This window comes from Pezoporus occidentalis, unplaced genomic scaffold (assembly GCF_034315485.1).
Source record: "Pezoporus occidentalis ecotype Australia unplaced genomic scaffold, CSIRO_AGI_Poc_V1 ctg7, whole genome shotgun sequence".
NCBI lineage: Eukaryota > Metazoa > Chordata > Aves > Psittaciformes > Psittacidae > Pezoporus > Pezoporus occidentalis.
Genome location: NW_026916052.1, coordinates 8883914 through 8897425, shown reverse-complemented (window position 1 = coordinate 8897425; position 13512 = coordinate 8883914). Strand labels below are relative to the sequence as shown.

At 38.6% G+C, this 13512-nt stretch overlaps 1 protein-coding gene across 8 annotated transcripts in view; it reads right to left on the bottom strand.

Annotated features, from left to right (window-relative positions):
- The window catches only part of GRM1 (glutamate metabotropic receptor 1), a 177611-nt gene that overhangs the window by 159995 nt on the left and 4104 nt on the right, over nucleotides 1–13512 (bottom strand). The gene's annotated exons all lie outside the window — the stretch shown is intronic.

Sequence of the window (13512 nt, the reverse complement as noted above, 5' to 3'; positions counted from 1 at the left end):
CTACAATTCAAGTGCTTAAAGTTATTTACTTTTACTAGCGTCCACATGCCTCTTGGGATCAAGCAACTAGCGTCCACAAGCCTCTTGGGATCAAGCAAGAGTATTATACACCTTAACGGATCTTTCCATAGGGTCAGATGTGTGGTTAAATTTCAATCCCATTGACTTCATTAAAGCCACATCATGGTTCTGAATGTAAATACAGATGTATTTCCAGAATTTTAAAGAGTATTTTATTATATGTATGTTCTCAGGATATGAACTATAAAAAGCAGTGATGTGACTTCAGATATTTGTGGTACCAGCACATTTCTGCTTCATACTTTGCAGGCAACACTACAGCTGTGATAAAAGTGGAATGTGTTATTCACCATGTATTTGGGCTCCATAGAAAAGGCACAAGTAGGTGTGACAAGGTCAACAAGTTTTCAAACATGGCAATACTCTTAAGTTTCTCGTAAAAGGATGTTAAGAAGTTCATTGAATGAAGGGAGAGCATCTATAACATACTGATTGTTTCTCAATCAACCAGAAAATATTGATGCCCATATTCCTCTGTTAAAATCAAAACAAATATTCACAAAATTCACCACTTAATTCCCCTCTAGAAAAACTGCTGAGCAAAAATGTTGATTACCCAAGCTACCAACTTCTTTTTTTCTCTATAGTGGCATTTTTATTATTTATTTTGCATGGACTGTCAGATGAACTATATCATTTTATGTACAAAGTAGCATTCTAATTAATGAGACTATAGAAAAATGTCACTGCATCCTTCTGGAAAACTTGCTCTTTTCTTCAGTCACAGGGGCTGACATTTATGTCACAAGTAAGCAAATAAGTGTAGTATAAAACCCGCATGAAACTGAAAATTTCCCCCAAGCAAACCAAAATAGGAATTAAAGGGCTCTGTAACATAATGGTAAAATGCATAACAAGCACCAATTGCTGGTAAGGGAACAAATACTGACTTAAAATTATACATGTAAACTGCAACAGTGGACTGAATGTGACTGAGGGAATTATTTTGCACTGAGTTTCTCTTCCTCTACAATCAGTATCAACAACATAGGATACTTTGAATTTTCTGAAGCAGCTGAGCAGATGAGTTAACACATGAACATTAAGCTACTCTTTAAATCAAACTTTTTGTCCTGCCTCCTTACATAATCAAAACTATCCATAAATCAATAAGACTTAATGTCAGGAAGAACTGTCAGCCCTTCCTATCTGACCGCCTGTTTATGCCAGTCCATACATTCAGTCCAGACCCCACTGTGCTGTGTCCAGTGGCTTGCATGTTAAGTGAAACTTTTCTGGAACATCTGCAGCCAATTTTGATTAGGCAACATCAAAAGTCTGAAAGCTCATTTGTCCCAGTGGTTAATCACTATCACAAGTAAAAATACTTGTCTTTTTTTTCTAATTGGCTTACCAGCAATTGGTGCTTGCTATGCATTTAACCATTAGGATACAGAGCCCTGCAGTTCCTACTGCTTTTGTTTACTTGGAGGAAATGAAACATTTTTTGATAAATCAAGCTGTATCTCTTTGACAAACCAGATAAACTAAGATGGTTTAGATTCCTGCTATAAGGCATTTTTTTCAGCCCTCAAATAATTTAGAGCTTCATCCCTCTTTTCAATATTTAAACTTTTGTTTTTTTAATCTTAACAACAACTGAAGAAAGAATAGCAAAATTAATGCTAATAATTTACTGAAGTAAAATTCCCACTCTCTCAAGGATAACATTAGGTTTTTGTATTTTGGGTTGGGGCTGTCTTTGATGCAGCTTCTCTATAGCCATATAGTATACTTAGGACTTCTTTTAGGGACAAAATTCTCCTATATAAGTTTGAACATGTGCTTTGTTCTTGTATTTATGGTTAACAGCTAAATGTATTAACATACATTTTCTTAGATTGGGCCTAGCTTCCTAAGAGATTGGAATCTTCCCTTTTCATTAATTGCCATTTCATAAATATGCATATCTTGTCAGCAGTTATGCTTTTTATATCATTGATTAAGACAGTGTGGCATTAGACCACTTGTCAAGCTCTGTGCAATGCAGTAGACATAATCTCATTTGATGGTCACTTTCTATTTGCTGAGGTCAGTGTGATGAGTTTTAATTTATGAGACATCTGTTTTTCTGACATTGCACAGTGCTTTTTTGATAAAAATATGCTGTAATAGTAATTCAGTGCCTCACAGAAATCCAAGATATTTCATCCACACTGTTATCTGCAGCTACCAAGTTTGCACTTTTATCAAGGAATAAAATCAGGTTTCTTTGGGAAGACCCATTTTCCATAGAGTCACACTGATTGGTTTTAATTTAATTTCCTTTTTTTTTCAGCTGAATCCTGAAGCATCACATTATTACTCTTCTGAGGATTGCTGTCTTGGCAGCCAGAGCTGCCTGGCATAGCTCATTTGTCTTTTGCCTTTGGATTTTTGGCGTACCTCAACGCTGTCCATTTTTAATTGTTCCATAATACACTGAAATCAATATTCATTGCTTCACTCAACTTCATAACATTGGGTTTGCACTTTATTGTCCTCATGCTGCAGGCTTGGACCTTTACTACATCTTTATCCTTCCCTTTTGTAGGGTGCCAATAATGGGGGACACCATTATAGGTATTGGTAGGGGCATGTGCTTGACAGAATATTGGCCATCTCTTTCTAAGGTCAGTGACAAATCCAGAAGGAGCTCCTGGAATATCTTCCTGTCATTCTCATGATTTCACCTACCGGTGGCAGTTTGTGGGAAGAAGGAGAAATTCAGGCTCTGAGTGACTGGCATTGTGTCACTTAGGATGCACAGCCTGATCTGTCCAGTGTCAGAGTCCTGGTCAAACTTGACAGTGGCTTGAATCAGGCAGGTATTAGAGGAAGGCTAAGCCTATTTACCAGGAAGGCAGTGATCCCTGAGGACGACAAATGTTATGCCCTGGGGAAAGGAACAAGAAAGGACTAAGTGATACCCAGGTTGCTAGGGCTGCTGCCTAGTTCATTCCCCCCTTTCAACTTTTGTTCCAGCAAAGCAACTGCCCCAGCTCAGAATTTTGCTTCATATAGCTGTAGAGTTTTTAATCTGATCCTAAATATGAGTTTATCCTTCCAAGGAAATATGTCCTGGCAAATAAGGATATCCTCTGAGAGAATGCTGTCAGCCCACTTCTTGAATCCATTCTGAACAGTTCAGTAGGAGTGAATTTTAACTTTCCAGTCTCTCAAATCATCCTACCAGTTTTAGCAATGCTAATAAAATAACATTCCTTTATAGTACTGTCAATACACACATCCGCATATTTGCTGCAAAGGCAAAAGACTGAGATTTACACATGCAGAGCTTTCATTCAGAGAAATACATTCTCACTAGGAGGATCACCATCTTTCAATACCCAGCATGATGATCTAGATGCCAAATTTCCATTTGCTAAAGCCTCTCCACAGCACCATGTGGGTTAGAAAGGCTTATATAAATAAGCATGAAAGGTTTTCTCACTTCCTGACAATTAATTACAAATTTATCTTTTATAGTTGACTCCACAGAGAAGGAGACATTCAGTGTTCAATGGAGCCTGGCCAGACATTTTAAGAAAGTATTTATGAACACTTATTCAGATTTTAAATAGCTGTCACTTCAGTGATATTCATGCCTGGTTCTTATTGTTCTTTGCCAGGATGAGTTTTGTTTGAAATGTTTGGGAAATTACAAGCTTGTATAAATCCATCTGCATCCACAGATGAATAAGGATGAAAGTTGCTGGTCAAAAAAATGCAAATTGTGACTGAATTTAAGAAGTTTGCTCCTCAAATTATTTCCAGAGAGAAGCAAGAGTTAAATTCACTGGGGAATTTGCATGGGAAGAAGTGAACTAGATTCAGCCTTCTTCTAGTTGGAAGGAAAAAATTATGTGTATGAATACCCTCTAATATCTATGCAAATCCAACAAACACAGTTTGCCTTCACACTGTTTTACACTACTTTCAATTGACTATGAGATTCTTCTAGCTGTGGGATTCACAAGCCCTGTGGATTTTTCATGCTTTCTGAGGAATGCCAGTCCCATAACCTGAAAAGATAACATCTGACGACCATGCTGATCCCCATCCAGGATCCACTGGACTCAACGGAGGACTGCCAACTAACTTCAGTGAGCATTGGATCAAGATGCTTACAGCTACACTTGCTCTCTGCACCAGTGTGGGACATGACACTCTTTTCTTTGTCTACCAGAACTGTCAAATGCCTATCCTTACCACAGTTCTATCAAATTTCAAAGGGATTTACAAGTCATTGTTCTCTGTTAATATAATTCAAATATACTTTAACAAATTCATTTGTTTATAAATATTCAAGAGCGAATACAAATGGAAATGGTATTTTGCAACAAACCATGGCATTTTGCAACAAACAATATAACTTTTCAGAAAAATATCTGTCACGCTGGTTGATACAAACCATCTAGTCAGTGGCATGTCACAAGAGGAAAGGACAGCTTGTGATGCACTGTGCTTTTCATTAAAAAGCACCCCTTGTGCCACAAAACACTATTAACACACCCTGGCTCTGTGTGTAGTACTGCCAGACTGTAAGTTAGATAATGGAAAATGAAGACAGATCCCACATACTGTGTACCGATTACTTTTCCATGTGTGTTACTCATCTGCTCATTGAACTCACAAAAGTAGCAACTACTGATCTAATCTTGATCTACAACTATTAATCTAGATTTGTATGCTACAAGACCTAACTAAGCAAAAAATAGTCTGTAATTGTACCTGAACTTTAGTCATATATGGACAGAAAAAAAAAGAAGCTGCATGTTAAATTTATTAAGAAAAAAAGAAAAGAAAAAGCAGTACACTAATATTTAATTTAAAACAAAATAAATTATATAACTATGAGAAAGCTAAGTTCAAGGACATTAAAAGGAACAGCCAAAAAAGTGAAATGCTAACAAATTACATGAACACTACTCAGAAATATATGAGAGGCTGAAAGCCAAAGCTCCAAAAGGATGAGAAAAGCCAGCATGATAAAGCAGAAAAGTAATTTTCCTAAAGCTATTAAAATGAAACAAATAAAATAAAAAATAAAGCAAATACTTTAAAAAGTCTAAATTGTATCCTCATGAGGAAAAGAGAACAGAGTATACCTTGATAAATGAAATATAAAACCACAATAAAACAAGATAGAACAATTTTGAGACATAAAGGCATAAAATCTAATAGCCCACCAGTCTTCAAATATTCCAGAAAAGGGAAACTTGCCTGATATTCAGTGATAACCAGTTACATAAAAAAAAATCACATAGGGAAGACAAAACTATAACAGAAAAGTCAAATTAATTCTCTCAGTCTGCACTGGCTGTGAAAGTGGATAGAATGGTTCTCATACAAAGGTCATTCCTTATGTAGGATAAGACTGAACTGTAGTCCCAGGTGTCAATAGAATGTATTTTAGAACAAATTTGTAAGATAGACTTTAACAAATTGCCCAATACCAGCTAAATTTCTGCTGTGGTATGTTACTACCAGTTAAACTGGCCTTAGCACCAAAACAGACAGAAGCAGTAAAGTTGGGTAATTTTATATTTTCATATACTAGTTTTCATTTTTTAGCAGAACATAAGAGACAGTACAGAGGCATAGAGGGTAATCCAGTGAACAAAAGACATGGGATTTTTTCAAACTTCAGATATTTCTGCACAAAGCAATTGGTAGGAACCTTAACAAAACCAGTATTAATGCACAAATAAATAAACATGCCATATTAGGGAAGAATGAACATAGCTTTTGCACAGAAAATACATACCTCAGAAGTTTATTAGACATCTTTGTTGAAGCAGGGAACCATAAGAATTACACAATCACCATGGAGTACTTGGAATTTAAGAAAGCTTTTGATGAGGTTTCTTATTAAAGGCTATGACAGAAATACAGGTAATATGGTATAAAACAGAAGATCATGGATTAATAATTCACTAACAAATGGGAAACAAAGTGCAGGAACTAAATATCCTGCAGAAAAAGTACAGGAATAATACACTACTTTCAACGCACATGAGGAAAACCCCATGTGTAACAGCCTCTGAAGTAAGTTTTACCATTTAAGAGAAAGGTTTCGTTGTAATTTTAAGGTATTTTCTGATGGCATCCACTCAGTTCATGGTGGCAGCTAAAAGCTAAAAGACTACTGGACATTTGTTGGGAAAGGTCTGAGAGCAATACTGAAATCGTCACTTCACAAGTGAGTTTAACCATGGCGTACCCCCTCTCTGAATACCAGATATAGCTCTGTTTCTCCACATTTCATATTGGACTTAGAAGCAATTAATAATCAGGACTAACAAACAATGAGAAACTTTGTATGAATGTATGAAGGTAATGCAGTCATCAAGGAATAGCTTTAAGCAAATAATAGGAAACACTTGTTCACACAACATACAATTGAGTTATAGAATTCATAGACTCATAGAATAGTTAGGTTGGAAACAACCTTAAAATCATCCAGTTCCAAGCCCCCTGCCATGGGAAGGGACATCTCACACTAAACCATCTCACCCAGGGCTCTGTCTAACCCGGCCTTGAACACCAACAGGGATAGAGCATTCACAGCTTCCAAGGCAACCCATTCCAGTGCCTCACCACCCTTATAGTAAAGAACTTCTTCCTTATATCCAATCTAAACTTCCCCTGTTTAAGTTTTAACCCATTACCCCTTGTCCTATCACTACAGTCCCTAATGAAGAGTCCCTCCCCAGCATCCCTATAGGCCCCCTTCAGATACTGGAAGGCTGCTAGGAGGTCTCCAAGCATCTTTCTCTTCTCCAGGCTGAACAGCCCCAACTTTCTCAGCCTCTCTTCATATGGGAGGTGCTCCAGCCCCCTGGTCATCCTCATGACCCTCCTCTGGACTCTGGTCTGCAGCTGGACATTGAGCCATTGACCACAACACTTTGCATGCGGTCATCCAGCGAGTTCTTTATCCACCGAGTGGTCCACCTCTCAAATTGATGTCTCTCCAATTTAGAGACAAGGATGTCATGCGGGACCATGTCAAACTCTTTGGACAAGTCCAGGTAGATGACATCAACTGCTCTACCCCTGTCCATCAGTTCTGTAGCCCCATCATAGAAGGCCACCAAATTGGTCAGGCAGGATTTCCCCTTAGTGAAGCCATGCTGGCTGTCACCAAGCACCTTGTTGATTTTCATGTGCCTTAGCATGCCTTCCAGGAGAATCTGCTCCAAGATTTTGCCAGGCACAGAGGTGAGACTGACTGGTCTGTAATTCCCCAGGTCATCCATTTTCCCCTTCTTGAAAATGGGGGTTATATTTCCCTTTTTCCAGTCCTCGGGAACTTCACCTGACTGCCATGATTTCTCAAATATGATGGGCAGTGTCTGAGCAACCTCATTTACCAGCTCCTTCAGGACCCAAGGATGGATTTCATCAGGACCCATGGACTTGCGCATGTTCAGGTTCTTAAGATGGTCTTGAACCAGATCCTCTCTTACAGTGGGCCCAAGGTCTTCATTCTCACAGTCCCTGTATCTGCCTTCCAAGACTTGGGTGGTGTGGTCAGAGCATTTGCCACTGAAGAGTGAGGCAAAGGAGTCATTAGGAACCTCAGCCTTCTCCAAATCCAGGGTAGCCAGTTCTCCTGATAGCTTCCAGAGAGGGCTTACAATGTCCCTAGTCTGTCTTTATTTGCAATATACCTATAGAATCCCTTCCTGTTATCTTTCAAATCCCTAGCCTAGTTTAATTCTAACTGGGCCTTAGCTTTGCTAACCTGGTCCCTAGTTTCCCAGACAACGTCCCTGTATTCTTCCCAGGCCGCCTGTCCTTGCTTCCACCTTTCATAAGCCTCTTTTTTCCCTCAAAGTTTCCTCAGCAGCTCCTTATCCATCCAAGGAGGTCTCCTGGCCCTCCTGCTGCACTTCATTGTTATGATACTATAGAGACTGAAGTATAAATAGGCACAAAAAGGGGTTAGACAAATTCATAAAGGAAAGTTTCATTGGTAGCTGGTACCCCCATTTACTGAAGTACTGGAGTGGTGAAGGTATGCTCTGTACATGCCCTGCTCTTGCTTCTTTTAATATTCAACCCACTGTTGGAGGACTAGTACAGCAGTTTTAATATTCCTTTAATTTTGAACAAGAAGCAGCAACAGCTATGATTGCTTCAAAGATCACAAGACTCCTGCCACCTCTCAACAGCCAACTTTATGCTGCATTGATAAGCAAACCACGTCTAGAAATTGTTCTTTAAGCTGTACATTAATAGTAGTAGTAGTAGTAATGATAATAACAATAAAAAGAAAGAAGATGAAGAAGAAAATAATAATAATAAAAATAATAGTAATGATGCTTGGGAAAAGCTCCAGTCTGAATAATAATAATAACAATAGCAATAATAATAATAATAATAATAATGCTTAGGAAAAGCTCCAGTCTGAAAAAACAGCCAGCAAAACCTAGCTGGTTACCCGCTGGATGACATTCATTTGCTGTACACCTCTCTCTACCCACCTCTGGTGACATCCCTTAAGCATTCGTTAGATACCTATAGGTGAAGGGATGGTTTCTTTATGTGAAACTCTATTGTAGTTCATGTCCAGTCAGTTTCTGGTTCTCCCATTCAGACTGCCAGCACAGGTGTTAATTACTGCCATCTGGGATGGTAGCTTATGCTGTGAACACCTGCCATCCACCAAATATACTGAAACCTCACTTCGTTTCACATAGGTCAGTGAGCACCAGTTAGCAATGACTTTGGTATTTTTCTGCATTTCATGGGGCAGGTGCAATGCTTTTGGTTTCCCACTACAGTTACCAGCTCACTGATGCACCAGACCCCTGAAGGATGTTTCTCAATGGGTGACACTACTTCTAGTTGTATGATTTCACTTCACATAGCTTTTGGTTTCTGTCTGCAAAACCTAAGGACAAGTACCTTCATATTATGAACCATATGCTCAAAGGAATATTTTAGAGGCATTTTCACAAAGCTTTTCCAGAAAGCCAAGACCATTTGACATTTTTAAATTCAGCCTTCGGTGAGACAAGAATCCTGCAAGAGTTCACAAGGATTGTGGGACACAAAACTCTGAACACAAGGGCATAACGCAATAAAAAAATAGAAGTAAAACAGAAATGAACTTATGGTGCTGACTGATAAATACGAACTCTAGCAATATTGCTGAGAAGGCAGGCACAGAAGTTCGATGAGTCCTTTGAGCTGATTTAACTCATGCAGCTGCCAGTTGTGCAGTTGAAAAGCTATATTAATTTTTAAGTTAGGAGTACTGCAAAGCAATATATTTTGAGGAATTTCTCCTGACCTCTCTGGTGTTTGTCACCCACAGTAATTTTGTCAACATCAATCGATATAAATGATTCTCCCAGCACTTTCTAATAAATGGAATTAATGCATCCAATGAAGGGAGTGGTCTAGTCCCTACCTGTTTTCAAATTAATTTCTGTCATCCATGGGACATATGTCTCTCCCTTTTTTCCCTACCACAAAGGATGGAAAAAGGACCGTTAGTGAAGCTAGTTAAATAGAGGAAAAAATTGATTGGAATTTGCATTTGTGAACATACATTTCAGGCACAGTTCACAACACTTCATGAGGTTAACCTTTAAGAGAATTTCTGTAACTGTTGGTACCTACAGAAATATTTGTAACCACTGAAATGTCAAACACATGAGCTGGTCTTGCTGTTCCCTATTGCCTGACCATAATATTATCAGAAAATATCAATCATCAAATGACACTGTGGAATTAATAATATAACATTGTTAGAAACAGCTGTAGGAACACCTCGTGAGAAATTAAACACAATTGCATGAAAATTATTCCTTTGAGCTATTTGATGGATATTGCCCCATTTATCTTTGAACAGAAGTATTATCTTCTATAAAGCTATTTTAGTGAGTTCTACTGAAAGAATTTATTTCCTGTGAAATCTGCAATAAAGTGCAAGATTCACTCACTTCCATCCTCCTTCCAACATATATAACCATGTTTATGAGTTTTCTGTATGTTACTAGAGTGGAGAGTGTACAGCACATTACCAAAAATCATTGTGAAGATAATCTACCTACTATCTACTTTGATCTGGAAGTCTTTACAGCTGTGCCATCTGCTTCATCATAGTTAATTTTAAGCCTTGTACTCAAGAATAAGAAACAGCCTGGCAATACAAATCTGACAAAATTGATCAAGAACAGAAACATCTTAGTGCTCCTTAAAATTAATCCATAAAGAATCAAAATTTGGTGCAATTAACTTAATCATTCCATTTCCAAAGTTGCTTCTACAAAATCCACATGTTAATCTGTTGGAATGGAAATCTGTTCATAAAGGGGTATGTGTACACTAACACATAAGAATGGTCCATAAATTGCAAACAGTACTCAAGTGGATCTATTCTGCACATTCAGATTTTTTCACAGAATCAAAAAAATCTCACATACATTTCATAAGGTTAACACATATGCAACAATTTTAATTAAAAGCCAGGCACAAGCATTAAGTATTTATATTTTCTTATTCAGAACTTATATATTTGGGAGATGAAGTGATAAAAAGGCTTCTTACACCATCATCCCTCAAGCTTCATGTATAAGAGGAACAGCTAAAAGAGGGACTTGCAGACTCGGTGCTGATTACTAGCCAGGGTGTCAGTGTTTTGTGAGTTTTGGAAGTTGGTGTAACCTACAGCAATCCTACAACCACTCTGCATTTTCTGGAGATGACCTGATCACCTTCTGTGCCTTCAGCATCAAAACAGCAGAGGTAATGTCTGCCACCTCTTGCCTTGTCCTGAGGCAGCCCAGGGGCTCTCCTCCAGGCAAGGAATAAAGTGTTCCCTGTAATTCTTCACAGTTTCACCAAATAACCAGTGTCTAGCTGGTAAATTGAGAATAATACTTGACTCTGAGGTAATCACTGAAGACCAGACTATTTCACTTGGAAAGTAAACCTTAGTGAGTGTAACTCCTTCTGCCCTTCTCACACTCAGGATTCTGCCCAACTTAACACATGAGCTTTTGATGCCTGTGATTTCCATAGGAAGCCTTGGCTCAGAGTTAGGCATCTGCTTATGTGGGTTTCCAGGTAAGAATGACTTCCCATCCTAAGAGCTGAGATGTACACACACCATGAACTCCAACTCTGAACTACCTTCAAAGAATCCTTAAAAAAAAACAATAGCCCTGGAAATGCCTTGCAGCTACTATACAGTCCCATGCACAGATTTCTCACATCATTTAATGACTGCTGCCCACTCTGGAAGAAAAATGCACTCTTGTGATGTGCAGCTATGCCTAATTGAGATACAGAATGAAATAACCAAACATAGTAACCCGCCTTTCATTTTCTTTAATGAGGGGTTTTATGTGTCAATTTTAACCTAAAAGGAGAAATGTGCTATGTGGGCCTTTGGAAACAGATCTTACTAGCTGAGAAGTTTCTACTCAAGTGTAATGTTTATACCTCTTAATAAACAACTGTGCAAATGTGCAGTTATGGCATACCTACATGCAACTTCATGTACTAGTGTGTAGATTGTATATATGAGATAGTATATAGTCAAGTGTCGTCAGCACTAATTAGCACCAATACTAACCCATGAAGAATAAACTTCCATATCAAATGCAAAGTAGGATATTGGGGACTACTTAAAGACACCATGCTACATGAGTGACTATTATCTTCATTCTTACAGCATGTGTAAGCCTCACGGTAAGAAACATGGGCACTGGATTCTGTGGTATTTATTTCTGATTTTCATTAAAGGTATAATTAAGTATATAAGACTGGTATTGTTCAGGGCATTCAAATAATTCCAGTTAGAGTATAGGAGATGAGGAAGGGTAAACAGAGGACCTGGATGGTTCAGACTGTCTGACAAAGGGCTCATCACTGCTAGGCTCTTTCTGTGCCTCTGCCTTGGGTCAGTGTAGACCGAGGAGCACACTTGCTGCACCTGAGGAGCACACCTGCTGCACAGCAGGTCAGTCAGCCCAGTGGTCTCGTTGCATCCCCTTGTGGCTGGGTGACTGCGGGAGCTGAGAATTGTCCACGCCCATGAGAACGAAAGGTTGGGGAGGACCTAAACACCTTTTCTGTTCTCAAGAGGTGGCCAGGCTGGATCTGGGGTACTCAGAAAGTGAGACAATTAACTTCCTCTGAATGTCAAGCTGTGCATTTCCTAGAAACACTCCCCTTTCTCGCAGTCCTTGCTGGAGTGATTTTCCAACCCTAGAATTCCTTCCAGAGCATTTTGCAGCCCACCATAAAGACAGAGTAGAGGCCGATGAGTAAGTGTGGAGGAGGAACGTTTCTAACTACACTTTATCCCCATATTTCCAAACATAGCATGGATGGAGCAGCTCCTGCTCATGACAACTTATTATTCAGAGTGGTTTTGTGTTGTCTCTGAAAAACGATCTCACCTTTAGGAAACCAGCAAGCAGATCTCTCACAGTGAATGCATGGGATTTGAAAAAAAAACAGAAATTTAACACTTTTCATGAATACTAACAGAAAAAGAAAAAATAATAATGAAAAGTCTTTTGAATACACCCAATAGCAATAGGAATGGGGTTAATAACTTGTCTTTCTGGAAAGAAACACAGAAGTTGAAGCTTCATACACACTTCCAGTGGAATCTGTAGCTTGAATCCAACAATAAAGGCATGGCAGATATGGATTTATAATAATTTTGAAAAGCAAATATGAATCTCGAGTGCGCCATCTGCAAAATCCTTGTGCTGTTTCCTAAAAGGAGACTGTTGCCTTGTAGGATAGAATTGATGCACTCTTTTCAAAAGTATTACCTCGAAGTCTATAAAAATATCTTGCAACAAGCACTTTTCATCAGCCAGTAACGTACTCATAAAAATGGATATTTAATCAAAATTTCTCATATTCGACGACTGGAATTACAAATTATGATGATCTTTTTAAAATGAATGAATAAATAACCTTCATAAACTGTTGTCTCTTCCAAAAGAGGTAAGTCCTACTAATTTACATCGACAGAGGTAGAGACGGAGGGTGCAGGTCCCTGGAGGCAGCTCCTCAGGCACTGAGAGATAGCAGAGCTCCCCGAAGTGCCTCAAAGGGAGAGATGGTGATTTGCATCAAGGAATTAGCTCCTTTCATGTTTATTTTTCACCCTGGCCTTCCACAAAATCTAAATCTATCTGCCAGCAATAGAGAATCTTAATAGCTCGTGTTCAAATCTTGTTAGCAGTTTGTTTTCTCATCTGAATAGGGCATAAATGAACTGCAAATGTCAGCTCATTCCTTCCTGCTCTTACTCTCCCCTCGTCCCCACCCCACATTGCAGCACTTCTGGTTTAGGGGTCCAGTTTAACCCAATTCATCTTTAAATATTGCGTATGCATCTCTTCCTGGAGATTCGTTTATTTATTCATCAATATGTATGTTCTTCACTCTTTTTACTTAGTCATT